The 13,094-nt window shown below is 41.3% G+C and overlaps 1 pseudogene; it reads left to right on the forward strand.

The window, feature by feature from the left end:
* The first annotated feature begins 7,882 nt into the window (after window positions 1–7,882).
* LOC128574184 (serine/threonine-protein phosphatase 2A 56 kDa regulatory subunit epsilon isoform-like) overlaps window positions 7,883–13,094 on the forward strand; it is a 50,215-nt pseudogene continuing 45,003 nt past the window's right edge.

Below are 13,094 nucleotides of genomic sequence, written 5' to 3' on the forward strand. Positions count from 1 at the left end.
ATGCCTCAACACATACATAACTAAAGGAAATTCAAAGTACTTATTAATTTTTTATAAAAATAACTCTCACTGTATTGTTGTCCTTTTTTTTCTTTCTGTCTTAATCTTAATCCACGTATTTAGTGAGGAACTACTAGGTTCTGGCCACTCTGTTCTTTCTTAACGTGCTCATCATTTCCTTAACAACAAAGAAATGTCTGTGGAAACTGTGGCGTAAATTCATGGTTTCTATGGAGATAAAGGGGTAGGGAATGGTGAATTATTTTTTTCTGTAGTAATTTAAATGTTTAAAAATGTAACAGATGTATTTTGCTATTGCGAGTCAAAAAGTAATAACTTGTTTAATCTAAACACTTCTTCCTTTTTTGCTTATTGGGCCATGAACTTGGAAACTTTGTAGTCTGATCTGTCACATTAGGCCAAGAATATGAAATTTATTTTTTTTGTGTCATAGTTAAACTTAGTCAGTAGTTAATTAAAGTACTGAAAAATAACACAGCAGCCAGCCCCTCAGAGTAAACAGCCATGAAGTTCTAGATCAGTATTTTTCAACTTTTTTTTTTTTTTTTTATCTCAGAGCATACTTGAACCTATAGTTAAATTTCCATGGCACACTTAAATTATGTTGAACAAGAAAAAGAGTGAAAATGGCTCGTCGCCTGTAGCTCAGTGATTAGGGTGCCCGCCACATACACCGGGGCTGGTGGTTTTGAATCTGGCCCAGGCCTGCTAAACAATGACAACTACAACAAAAAAATAGCCGGGCGTTGTGGCGGGCGCCTGTAGTCCCAGCTACTCTGGAGGCTGAGGCAAGAGAATCGCTTAAGGCTGGGAGTTTGAGGTTGCTGTGACAGCACGGCACTCCACTGAGGGGGACAGAGTGAGACTCTGTCCCAAAAAAAAAAAGAAAGAAAAGGAAAAGAGTGAAAAAAGAATGTATTTATTGTGCTTTGAACTTCTTTTGAAAAACAATTTTCATATTACTCCTAAGATCGTTTCATGGCACACTGGTTGAAAATCATTGTTTGAGACTCTTTAGTGGAGGGTCTTAATTATTATTAGTATTGTTTTTGGGTTGTCAGAGTTAGCAAATAAAATACAGGCACCTAGTTCTAGTTACATTTGAATTTTAAATAATGAATACTTTTTTAGTCTAACATTGTCCCAGATACTTTGTGGGACAGGATTATACCCAAGAAATTATTTGTCATTTCTTTACATCACCAGTCCATTCACATTTAACTTGTGTCTGGTCTGGTCTTTTATTTGACCACCATAGTTATTTCTATTTTTAAAAAAATTTTTAATATTTTTACTTTTTTTGGAGACAGAGTCTTGCTCTGTCGCTCTGGCTAGAGTACAGTGGTGTTATCATAGCTCATTACAACCTCAAACTCTTGGGCACCAGGGATCCTCCTGTCTTAGCCTCCCAAGTAGCTGGCGCTCTAGGTACATGCCAACACGCCTAGCTAATAACTCTTGCTCAGGCTGGTCTCAAACTCCTGACCTCAAGCAATCCTCCTGCCTTGGACTTTTAGAGTACTAGAATTATAGGTGTGAGCCACCCCACATAGCAGTTTTTATTTATTTTATATTAGATGCCAAGCGGTTCAGGGATGATTAAGGAGTTTTTGAGGGTCTCAAAATCTAACTGGGAGAGGCAAGAAGGAAGAGATGTGGAGAAGAGAACACCAGAGAGGGGAAAACATCACGGGAATCTATGTGTTTGGTGCTGGGGGTCCGAGCCACAGTGGGGGTGAGGAGATTGTTACAGTGCCTTATCAATGCCGAGGAAGGTCATCAGCTTGTTTAGACCCACACGCCATCCGGGTCGGCAAACCGCGCCTGCAAGTGCCTTTGAGTGGATGATGGGAAGGGAGAGAGGAGGAAACTAGAGAGTAATAAAAATGATAAAAAGAAATGAGAATGGGAGAAATTAGAGGAAAATGAGAGAAAGAGTCGAGTCCATCCTTTTTCTTCGGTTGTGGTGTCTCAGAGAAGGAGCCCTGAGAACCCTCGGTGCCTGGCGTGGCGATTCCTTACCTTGAGAAACTAGCAGACTCTGCACCTCAGGCTCCTCACTGGTTAGATGAGGGGCTGGCTGAGACAGTCTCGGACGTGATCTGATTATCAGGCCTTCCACACAACAGAGGCCTAACCCCGGGCTTTCTGTCTTTGAAGAGGCATTATCCAGGTTTTGATACCCTTCCTCCCATTCCCTCAGTCTTGCTCTGTCCTTCCAGCCACTTTTTGGAGGTTACAACGGTGCCTTCAAGCCTTTTGTTTGACCCCAACATTCAGTATCTTTGCAATGAAAATGGTTCAGACTGCCTCGAAGATATTTGTTTCTTAATTTTTTTTTCTTTGCACTGACACCAGTGTAGTTTAAAATAAACAGTTGATAAATAAATCCTTCTAATATATTTTAAAATTTCCTTTTGTTCATTTTTGATAATTCATTTCAGATTGAATAAAATGAAGGCTTAGAGCTAAAGCCTTGTATTTTAATATATAACAGAGGCAGTTTGTGAGATTGGAAATATTCAAATGTGTTTTGATCTGTCCCTTGTATGCTTCACTAAACTACCACGTGGTGGGGAATTAGGGCAGGGGTTACTTGTGGCCATTACCTGTTTAATACTCCATTTAAGCCTAGGCTATAAACTCAAAAGTGACTGCCAGTGATGATGGAAGATTTAATAGAAATAAATTTACTATTTAAAGTAGTGTTTTTTAACCATTTTTAGATTTGGAAAGTGTTTTGAAAATCTGATGAAGGCAACCAGCCCTCTTATCTGTTGAAGATAATTCAGGGGATTTTAGAGACGTCCTCCTCTCACTGATGGATGACCAGATTTTAAATTCATGATTTTGGACCTCAACTGTATAGTTAAACTGATCTGTTCATTCAGTTCTTAAATCATTCATTCATGAACTAAGCTTAGGTATTGTGGGAGGCTCTGATTTTTAACTCTCTCCAAACAGTAATAATAGTATTAATATAAACAGATTCAAGAGACCATTTTCATCTTGAAATGAGAAGCGTTATCTCACATACTGTGTGTCTCTAGCACGTGCTTTCTAAAGATGTAAGACTTACTTGGTGTGTCCTAAGGGAAACACGTCACAACAGCGACCTCCCTGGCTTGTTGTCCGTGGCCTTCTTGCTTCCTTTTAGTACCCGCATACGTTATTAATAGTTATAATCACATAGTATTCTCTCGCCTCCCCATCTAAATCTTTATTTATAGAATTTTTGTGCTTCCATATGACTGTTATCTTTTTTTTTTCCTTTTTTTTTGGGGGTCAAATATTAGTGTAATGTTAATTTACAAGAAAGTAAACCAAACCTCTGCAGCAGCTCATTACCAACTGGGAAAACATAGGGGTCAGTGTTCTAGAGCTTTAAAAGGTAAGTATCAATACAATTGAGGAACCCTCCTCTATAGATAAAATGGGATGCTGTATCCATATTGCCAGTGACATTCTCCCCAGGAAATGCAAGCAGCCACATCCACCCTCCTTCAGACTGTAGAGCCATTACATTGTCACTGAAGACTCGGACCCAGCCATCATTTTGCGTGTGATAAGAGGTCAATCAAACCTCCTGCGCAGGCATCTCTGTTGGTTTGGTAGATGGCTCAATGGGTCAGATCATAGGAGTAACCTTGATCCATGACCCCATAAGCATATACAAAGCCAGAACTCAGAGAGTAGGTGTCTCCCTGAGGTCCAGTTCCCTTCACTATCCACATAGTAGAGGCCGGCAACAGCTCCATGTCTTTGTAAAGATGCGCCCTGTTGGCCAACAGCTTGGAGGCAGCTGAGACCGAGATGCCTCCCTTATTTCAAAGCTTGTAGATTTGATGCTGCTGAGCCAGTAACTACTCCCGGAATCTGCAGGCTGCTGCATCCCAGTCATGGTGCCCAGCAGGTACCTTCTTCACCACCCGGGAGGCTATGTAAGTACCCAGTGTAGTCCTGGAGTTGGCTACAACTATGACTGTGACAGAACTTGAAGGCCAGAGTGGTGTTTCCATGAAGCATTTCAATTCCTGTTCCTCTGGGATACCCCAGCTGGGCATGACCAGGCTCAGCCTATCAGCCTGGACTCCTTGAGCCCAGATCCAACAGTCTGCACCACCCCCAGGTCTGAAAAACTCACGCCAGTAGCAGCCTCTCTAGCGTGCTTACCACACCACGTCTACTGAGGGCAAAAGGAACTGACTGCTATCTCTAATGCTGCGCCACACTCCACTGAGTTGATGTTCCTCTCTAACGCTGGCCATAGATGCTGTGTTCTATTTTACACTTTTTGGAGAACGTTGAAAGTAACAATTTTAAGTTGCTTTTTCAGTCTTGTCTTGGATTAGTTTTTTCTGAGGGTAGATTCTCAAGGATGGAAGTAATGGTTTATTCGTTAACGTTTTTATTAAGTAGCTACTATATATCAGGCTGGGTCAAAGGCTTGGCTATTTCCGTGACACTTGATATGGTTTGCCATTCTTTCCCTGTGTATGGGAGAAATACTTAACCAGTCAAGTCAGCTCTGAATTATCTAACCCAATAGACATGTGTTTGGTGAATGTTTAGAAGTAAACAAAAAGCATGTCAGAAAGGTAAATTTGAAGAAATGTCAGTATATAGCTAAATGAGATGTGGGTGTTTTTAGAATGATCTGCTGTTTGGTTTATTGACCCAACTTGGCCTTCTTTTGATATGGTAACTGAGTCATGAAACTGATAAGATCAGAGGAGTAGAAACATACACAAAGTTAAACATCCTGATAAATAACCTAGATTTATTTAAATCACCCAGAAAACTTTAAATTGAGTATTGACTGGGCCAGGTGCAGTGGCTCATGTCTGTAATCCTAATGCTCTGAGAGGCCGAGGCCGGTGGATAGCTTGAGCTTACAGGTTCGAGACCAGCTTGAGTAAAAAGTGAGACCCCGTCTCTACTAAAAAGAGAAAAACTGAGGGAAGAGTATCGCTTGAGCCCAAGAGTTGGAGGTTGCTGTAAACTATGATGCCACGACACTCTACCCAGGGCAACAGCTTGAGATTCTGTCTCAAAAAACAAACAAACGAACAAACAAAAACAGCAACTGAATTTTGATTAAAGCAAAACCATAGTACACAGCTTTATTAATATAGCCAAACTTCTATTTTTGAATATTTTTTGAACACAGTATGTTCTAGGAAAACAAATGTGTTGCCTATTCTTGATTATTTCTTGATTAGTGGGGAGAGACAAATATACAAACAGATAGTTGTGCAGCATGTGGCAGACACTGGAAGAGAGTTTGTATGTCAGAAAATAGAAAGGAGCAAAAGTTTCTGTTTACCCAGATTTTTTACTATAGAGAGGCCTTTCTTTTCCTTTCATGGTTTACTTTTATGTCTTTGGAGAGGAAAAATAACACTTGTTAAAGAGTATGGTAAATATAAGTAACTTAGTTGGGATGAAAGTTCAACGAGTTTTTGAGATACATGTATAATTTAATGAAGATTCAAAGTTGCATAATTAAAGGACCTTTGACTTAATGGATTGCGGTATGGCTGGCTGGTTGAAGAAAAGTCATGGGTTGATGGTTATCTGAAAAGTAGCTAGTTTCTTCATCAATATAATTTCTAATTATCTTTGGAAGAGAAAATAGAATTGTGCATGCTGTCATTAGCCATAGCAAAAATATATTCTAGGATCTTTTTTTTCTGTCATCTAAATTAAAGAGCAAAAGGGTTGGTTTACCTGCTCTTCTAGAACACTGTGAAGATCTCTGTGTCCTTGGTGGTAAATTGGGATATTAACAGCACACACTTGATAAGGCCGCCCAGTCCACTACTGTGCTGTGTTAGATACAGATACTGTACTGTGCTCATCTTTCTCAACCTCTGAGCAGCTTTTGTTACTCTTGACCCTTCTTTCATCTTAAAGACTCTTCTCATTTAGCTCCTGAGACTGCAAACTCTAATTCTTTTCTTCGACCCCCTGCTCCTTTTCATTTTCTCTTCTTGGCTCTTCTACTTAATTACTAAATGTTGGGTGCCAAGAACCTCTAATCTTTCTGTTTATTCCTTTCCAAGGTGATCCATTAGTCCCATGGTTTTCAGTATCATCTATATCCTGATGAATCTCCAGATATGACCTGTGCAACTCAGAAGTCCAGAGTCCAGTCTGATTACTTCTTAGCTGTTACTCCTTTAATCCATCTCTAAGTCGGTCTCTGCATCTGTCCACCAAAACAGCAAACAGAGGTTCCCGTCCTCTGTAATCTCCATGTTCAGTAAATGGCCTCGGATCTGTGACTTGTCCATGATGTTTCCGTCTTTTCCAAGCCAGCGAGTGGCAAGTGCTGTCTCCAGAACGCATGTGTTTTGAATCCATCTATTTCTGTCTTCCCTACCACCATTGTAGTCCAAACCATCCCTTGCCACACGGCCTTCTAATTTGTCCCTTTCCTGTCTATTCTGTATAGATCTCAGATCACGTGACTTCCCTGTGTAAGATCCACTAATGACTTCCCATTGCAGTTAAAATTGAGTCTTTTTCCTTACACATCTGAGCTCGGTTTCCATAGCCAGGGAAATGGGGATAACTATAGCTTTAACTAGAATACATCCCTGAGGACATGGATTTTTTTTTCTTTGAGACAGAGTCTCAGTATGTTGCCCTGGATAGAGTGCTGTGGTGTCACAGCTCACAGCAACCTCTAACTCCTGGGCTTATGCAACTCTCTGGCCTTACCCTCCCTAGTAGCTGGGACTACAGGCGCCTGGCTATTTTTTGGTTGCAGTTGTCATTTTTGTTTAGCAGGCCAGGGCTGGGCTCAAACCTACCCCCTTCGGTGCATGTGGCTGGTGCCCTACTCACTGAGTTACGGGCGCCAAGCCGAGGACATGGATTTTTATCTGCTTTGTTCACTACCGTTTTCTCATTGTTTAGAATAATGTGTACATAGAATAGACAATAAGTATTTGTTGGATGAATAAACAGATGTAAATTGTCTGGAGCCCCCAAAGCCTTTTTTCTTTCCTCTTTGAGAGAAACATATTATAGCTCGTATTTTCCACATTACCTGAAAGTCCATCAAAGGCTTCTCGTGCCAGTGTCTCCCTCCTTTGCCTTTCTCTACTTCTCTGCACACTCTCCTCCAGCCCTGCTTGTTTTATTCTTTAGACCTGAGGACATTAGGAGAAGTTAGGTTATTAGTAAGTACGGCAGGAAACAAATCGAAAAGGCACCCTAATATCAACGACAATTTATTTATTCATTTATGTATGTATTTAGACAGTCTTACTTTGTTGTCCTTGGTAGAGTGCCATGGTGTCATAGCTCACAGCAACCTCAGACCCTTGGGCTCAAGCCATCTTCTTGGCTCAGCCTTCCAAGTACTGGGACTACAGGTACCCCCTGCAACACCCAGCTATTTTTTTTTTTTTTTGTAGAAACAGAGTTTCACTTTATTGCCCTCGGTAGAGTGCCGTGGCGTCACACAGCTCACAGCAACCTCCAACTCCTGGGCTTAGGCGATTCTCCTGCCTCAGCCTCCGAGTAGCTGGAACTACAGGTGCCTGCCGCAACATCCGGCTAACACCCAGCTATTTTTAGAGATGAGGTCTCACTCTGGCTCAGGCTGGTCTCGAACCTGTGAGCTCAGGCAATCCACCTGCCTCAGCCTCCCAAGTGCTAGGATTATAGGCATGAGCTACCACGCCTGGCCTAACAACATTTTAAAAATAAGCATTTTATTATAGAAATCTTGTCATAAGTAGACAGAAATAGTAGATAATGTAATGAATCCTCATCTCTCTATCACATAGTTAGAAGAGTTACCAGTCATGGCTGTTGTGGCATGTAATTTGATGCCTACGGTAACGGAATGCCTAGAGCCCTGGCCTATAGAGGTTTATATCACAAACATAATCTTACCCTGGGCATTGTGGCCTACCATTTTGTAAATGAACTTATTGAGGACAGATCAGGAATATTTTTAAGGGTAATAGAAAGGTTCTAAAATATCTCTCCTGATTCATTTTTGTGAATATCTAAAATTTCACCATTAGTTCAACCATAAATTTGCAAATTGTGAATAAGCCTGAGAAGGGAAGGACATGAAGCCCCTTGCAGTTACTTTTATCTTAGTGGAAATTGGCTAATTATAAGCAGGCTTGACAGGTAAGCAAGCAAGAGCAGGCTTTGATGGAAGGTAGAGAATCATGAGGACTTAAGGTGGAAAGGGCCAAATAGAGACAAGACATGCAGCATTCAAGACAGCAGGAGGGGCTGCTTTGCTCCCTTCCCACCTGGCCTCCAGGTGATCCTGGTGGCAAAGCCTGGAGCGAGGGGCCCTTATTCCAGTTGAGGGTGCCCCTCATGCCATTACCTGGGTAGCTGGCACCTCAGGAGCCCCCTCATACCCCTCATACCCATTAGCTGGCTCCTCAGGACCCTCAGTGCCCTAATTCCAGTTGAGGGTGCCCCTCATGCCGTTACCTGGGTAGCTGGCTCCTCAGGAGCCCCCTCATGACCCTCATACCCATTAGCTGGCTCCTCAGGACCTTATGTAAAGCTGTCCAGAAGATGCTTCCAGCTAACTCTGCTGCTTGTTTATTTTTAGGTATCTTGCAATATATTCAGAACTCTCCCTCCTAGTGACAGCAACGAATTTGATCCAGAAGAAGATGAACCTACCCTTTAGGTGTCATGGCCACACTTACAGGTACTTTGAACTACCATTTGTTATAAAAGAAAGCTCCATTAACTCATTAGCTGATTCAGCATGGAAATTCCTTTGAAGGCCGTTATTCACCAAGATATCAAATTAGAGTACATCAATGGAAAATTGGAGAGTGCTTTTTATGTTTTTACTCTTGATAATCAGGATGCCAAAAGAATAAAATAATAGGTGTCAATGTAATGCTTTAGTGTGGGTCCCCCATGTTGCAGGGACAGGCATAGTTCTTACTCTTTTGATAGAGCTTCTCGAAGATCCTGCCCACTGAAGTCTCAAACAAGAACAGCTCTGTTTCCACATTATTATTAGTTGGATGTGATTAGGTCACAGAGTACATATCTCACTTTTAGCAGTCGGTACCCTGGGGACTTTGTATGCCTGTCTTCATGATGACCACTAATATGTTCCTTTAAGGACAAAAACTGCGATAGCTATTTCTTTCAGTGTTGTAAGGGAGAGCAGCAGCTGGGAGAAAGCCTGGGTGAAGGCCAGTTGTGTTCTCTGGCCCTGAGAAGGCCATGCTTTGCCATCATACCTGTGTGCCAGGACAGAATGGGGCGTCTGCGTCTGCCTGTCCAGGACAGATCGGGGCATCTGCGTCTCCTTGTCCAGCACCAGGCCCACCTGTACTGTAGGTAGTTACTCAGACTTGTTGCTTTGCAGCTCCTTTCTAGTTGCCTTCTCTATGTTGACATTTCTCAAAAGAATAGAACGAGGAAAATTGTACATATTGAGCCCCAAAGCCATCTTTCCATTCATTGAGTCAGAATGTCTTCAGAGGCTGGTTGACCAAACACAAGGACGGAGGATTGGAAGACAAGGATTATGACCTTGTGGGCCGTCTTCACCCCTAGGCAGAAGCCACTGCATCTCTGCAGAAGTGTGTTCACTTTGAAGAGCAAAAAACCATGCAGCAGGGAGCTAGAAGGCCTAGAGATATCTAGGAGTTAATTTTTTCCCCCACTTTGGAATTTTTGGCATAAATCTGCAACTTTGCCTGTCCTGCTTTGGCAACTCAGGGTTTCTACAGATACATGTGTGTGCTGTTTCCCTGGTTATACAGAGAGCCTTGGGGGGCTTTGTTTTCTTATCTCTTACTCAGGCACGTCATACATGGGTATATATTCCTGCTGCCAGTGCCAAGATTGGGTAAATTAGATAAAACACTACAGGTGATTTACTATCTTAGATGTTTCATTTTTTTCTTAAGGTGCTAGACATGTTATCTGCATTCTAAGAACTTTGTAAGACTATTTATGCTTTGCCCAGATTGTGACAAGTTCCAAAAAAGAGTTACTCTTTTGAATGGGCATGTCTTATTTGTAATTCTAGGTCATCAGATTACAGTTTAGTCTGGGAGAAACTTTAAAAAAAAAGAAAGATAATCTCCTCAGGAGATCCCCACATCCTATGGTGGAAGAGGCAAAGAGAGAGATGCCTTTAAACATTCAACTTTCTTTCTTCTCTGTATCCCAAAGAAGACCACCTTGCCATTTGTAAGAATTTTTTCAATACCTTAAATCATGATCACCATAGACAACTTCCCTCTAAATTACAAGAAGGTTTAACTCAATATTTCAGTTAATCCTTCCTATACTTAATAACTCTATAAAATATAAGATCAAATTATTTTCTGAACCTATTAAACTAAATTCTGCCACCTGAAAAACTCTAGAACTGTTAGTACTGTAGGAAAATTAATCATTAGTTGATCTAAAACCTGAAAACCAAAGCGATGATGAGATCTGTGCTCTTTTGGCTATGAAGTCACAAATTTCATTACAAAACTGGCTCTTTCATCTGGGTTGATGTTCTCTTCAAGCCTGAGATCCTTCTGGTCCCTTCTTTAGCTCAGATCCCTAACTACATCATTTTAAAATTCCCAAACCAACAGGCACGCTACTGCCTCCCGCCTGTTGTTCTGTGTAAATCTTGTGTAAGCTCCTGACTTGTCTCAAGAATCCTGTGTTTCCTTTATATATTCTTCTTCTTTTTTCAATATAATAGTCACTTTTTATTATTATGAGTTTAAAATATATATATTTTTTCATAGCTGTGTACATGCAATCATGGGTCCTGTATATATTCTTAACTGCACAAATGAGTTACCTGTCCATTTGCACCATGGGGTGGTTTTAGCACTGTCAAGAGCATTCATGGAGTGTGTAAGAAATGGTTTTTGTTTATGTATTTTCTGAAATTAAGTCTGTCTTTTTAGTAAAATACGGTTTTGTGGGACTTCCATTTTACAATTAAGGAATTGTTGTTAATGCACTTGAGACTGAAAAATGGGAATGCTGAAATCTTTTTATTCAATTCCTTGGAGAATTCATCTGTGTGATCCTGAGAAGCAGTGTGTCCTTGGCCGTTTAGAAATCGTTCTCTTTAGAAATTTAAGAGAAATTTTTCATTCTGAGGTAATAACGTTTCTCTTAAGCTCAAAGAACATTTATTTATACTTATTAATAAATGTCTGAAGTGTTTCCACCAAACTGTTTTAAGCCACATCTGCTTTCAAGGGACCAGAGATACAGGAGAGCTCTGCCACCCTGCGTGCCTGGGAGATGAGACTCTCCCCATTTTGTGGGAATTAAAAGAGGGATAAAACCCACTTTGAATAAGGCTAACATTCTGTTTGTAAAACTGAGAGTTGGAAGATGCATAAATTAATAAAAGAACAATTATAAGAGGTGTTAGGACTCAAGCATTATTTTGACCAGAAGAACAACATATCAAACTCAGCAACACCCAGATCATTGGGAAAGAAATTTTTCTGACTTCAGAGTTTCAGAGAGAAAAACATAGTTTTATAAAGAAGTAAAACGCTAATGTGAATACCAAATTTAAGTTTTAAGTGGAGTCAGAAGTCACAAGGTCTGATATTTAGGAAGCACATAAGTCAGCAGTATCTGTGGACAGGTAAGGGAAGCCCTAGACGTGATTTTCAGTGGCCTGCAAGGTTAAAACTACTTTAATGCTGGGTAGTACTCCCTATGCTGTTTTCCCATGTCACCATATTGACACTTGTACTATTCATTGTAAAACCAGTGGTGTTTAAAAGTGCTGCTGCCTTAGTGACAGGATGATAATTAAGGCATTTGTGCCAAACTGGTCAAGTTGTCATTGCATTCTTTTTTTTTTTGAGGTAGAGTCTCAAGGTGTCGCCCTGGGTAGAGTGCTGTGGCGTCATATCTCACAGCAACCTCAAACTCTTGGACTTTATTGATTCACTTGCCTCAGCCTCCCAAGTAGCTGGAACTACAGCCGGCCACCACAACACCCGGCTATTTTGTTGTTGTAGCTGTCATTGTTGTTTGGCAGGCCCGGGCTGGATTCGAACTCACCAGCCCTGGTGTATGTGGCTGGCTCCCTAGCCCCTGAGCTACAGGCTCCGAGCCATCATTGCATTCTTTACTACTGTCATGCATTTGCAAGTAAAAAAAAAAAAAGCCAATTGAACTTGTTGAACATCCTTGAAGAAGCACTATAAATTATTAACCTGGGCGGCGCCTGTGGCTCAGTCGGTTCAAACCCATCCCCAGCTGAACTGCAACCAAAAAATAGCCGGGCGTTGTGGCAGGCACCTGTAGTCCCAGCTACTCGGGAGGCTGAGGCAAGAGAATCGCTGAAGCCCAGGTGTTGGAGGTTGCTGTGAGCTGTGTGATACCACGGCACCCTACCAAGTGCTATAAAGTGAAACTCTGCCTCTACAAAAAAAAAAAAAAAAAAATTATTAACCTTATTAAAGTTTGACCCTGGAGCACATATTTAAAAACAATATCCTGCATGACAAAATGGAAAGTATTGATGAATCACTTCTGCACAGCGTACCAGTTATTTTGTGGAAAGGCACTGGTGCGATTGTTTTTATCTGCGGTGTAACAGCAGATTTTCATGAAACATTTTTACTTGAAGAAATGATTAGCAGAGAGCAGGATGTCCAGCTTCCAGCTTGGAACTTTGGTGCTGTCAGTAACCAAAGAATGAATTAAACATGGGTGATAGAGAAAGGAAAGACGATTTTTGTTGAGAAGTGTGCCCAGGGCCATACTGTGGGAAAGGGGGTCAGGCACAAGACTGGCCAAATCTCCATGGTCTCTGGGGTGGAAGACAGGTCAGGCTTCTGGCTCCTCGTACACAGAGGCCAATGAGAACAAAGGCATCACCTGGGGAGGGGATACACTGACGCAGTATTTGGAGAATCCCCAGAAGTACATCCCCGGAAAAAATAAAAATGATCTTCACCAGCATTAAGAAGAAGGGACAAAGGGCAGACTTGATAACGTGTCTCAAAAAAGCTACTTATGAGAAATAGTTGGCCACGGCCTTACTTATTACAAAAGAGAACTATCTCACT

The sequence above is a fragment of the Nycticebus coucang genome, chromosome 21, assembly GCF_027406575.1.
Source record: "Nycticebus coucang isolate mNycCou1 chromosome 21, mNycCou1.pri, whole genome shotgun sequence".
NCBI lineage: Eukaryota > Metazoa > Chordata > Mammalia > Primates > Lorisidae > Nycticebus > Nycticebus coucang.